Source organism: Echinops telfairi, unplaced genomic scaffold, assembly GCF_000313985.2.
Source record: "Echinops telfairi isolate 266 unplaced genomic scaffold, ASM31398v2 ScPeMD7_7412;HRSCAF=8450, whole genome shotgun sequence".
Classification (NCBI taxonomy): Eukaryota; Metazoa; Chordata; class Mammalia; order Afrosoricida; family Tenrecidae; genus Echinops; species Echinops telfairi.
The window spans coordinates 14,742,925-14,744,606 of record NW_022111312.1 but is presented as its reverse complement, the minus strand read 5'-3'; positions in this window follow the sequence as shown (position 1 = coordinate 14,744,606).

The following is a 1,682-nucleotide window of genomic DNA, read 5'->3' as shown; positions in this document are numbered from 1 at the left end:
GGATTGTGATAAGAGTTGTACGAGCCCCCAATAAAATGATTTTTAAAAGGAAGTCTGGGTCTAGCCAAGGAGCACTGCAGGGGAGCACATGAAATACCCCCCACCCCTTGGTTTTCATGAGCGCTTAAAAAGACAACATCTTATTGGGGCTCTTCCAGCTCCTGTCACGATCCGTCCATCCATGTGTCCAGCACATTGGTACCTAGGTTGCCATCATCCTTTCTACTTGAGTCTTTGGTATCAGCTCCTTATTTTTTTCTCCCACCCTCATGAACCCTTGGTAAATTATAAATGATCAGTTATCATGATTTTCACGTGTTGCATGTGAAAATGCTTGCATGTGTGCATTTTCACCTCTGTTGTTCATCATCCTGGGTGTGGGGGGTTATACGTCAATCATCGGGATCCGTTAGCGTTCTCCCCCTACTTTCTTGAGCTCTTAATCTCCACAATTATCCTGTTTGTTGCCAATCTCCATAGCACCCACCAGAGAGCTGACCCGCTGTGGACTTCCTGTGGACTTCTTCCGTGCCTGGGTTTCCACGCTGTGGACTTCCTGTGGACTTCTTCCGTGCCTCGGTTTCCTTATCTGCAAAACCCCCTCAGGAGGTCCTCATTCATCCATTTACCAAACTTTGAGGGGGTCCAGGAGGGCCTGCCTCCGGGAAGGGAGGATCCCAAGGAATGCAGAGAAGCAGGTCTGGTATCTCTCCTCAGGTGGTGGCCGTGATAAAGGCTGATCAGTTGTGCAGTGCTGGGGGAGGCCTTTGGGATAAGCACACCCTGGCACCCTGGCCAGCACATCCTGGAACGAGTGAGTGTGGAAAGGAGTGTGGGTGTTTGTGTGTGTCTGTGTGTGCATCAGTGTGCGTGTAGGTCCTGCATGTGCATACATATGTATATGCATGTGCACACATGGGTGAGAGTGTACATGTAGGCGTGTATATTGTATGCATGTATGAGTATATTCGGTGTATTGTGTGTGCACGTGCGTATAGTGTGCAAGTGTGTTGTGTGTGCATTTTTATGTGTATGCACATGAATTGTGCGTGTTAGTGTAGCAGCTCCCATTGTGTTGGGCGGATAACCCCAAGATCAGCAGTTCAAAACCACAGGCCACCTCCCAGGAGAAAGATGGAACTTTTTGCCCCTGTGGAGTGCGACAGTCTTGGAAACTCAGAGGGGCAGCTCTACCCGGTCCTACAGGGTCACAATCAGTCGGCATCCACTCATGACAGTGAGGTGAGTTGATATTGTGTGTACATGTGCCCACGTATGTGCGTGTGAGTATTGTGTGCACCGGTGTCGAGGTGTGTGTGCATAGTATGTACATTGTGTGTATACACGCGTGCCCATGCTTGCATGTGTGTATCGTGTGCGCTGTGTACTGCGGGTGCATGCTTCTGTGTGTGTGGATTTATGTATATGTGTGTGTGCTGTGTGTGTATTTTGCGTGCATGTGTGCATGTGTTTCCATGAGGCGCTAGCTGAAGTTACAGAGGGTTGGGCTCAGTGGTCGACCGTCTTCAAGGTCATGGCTTTCCAGAGTGAGGTGGAACGCTCGTAAAGGTCAGCAAGGTGACGAGGACAAAATCTCGTCCACGTCAGAGGAGAGGGGGGCAAGCGGGAGGAGTCGTGAGGCGGGAGCTGGAGGGAAGTCACCACGGAGAAGGAGGGGGAAG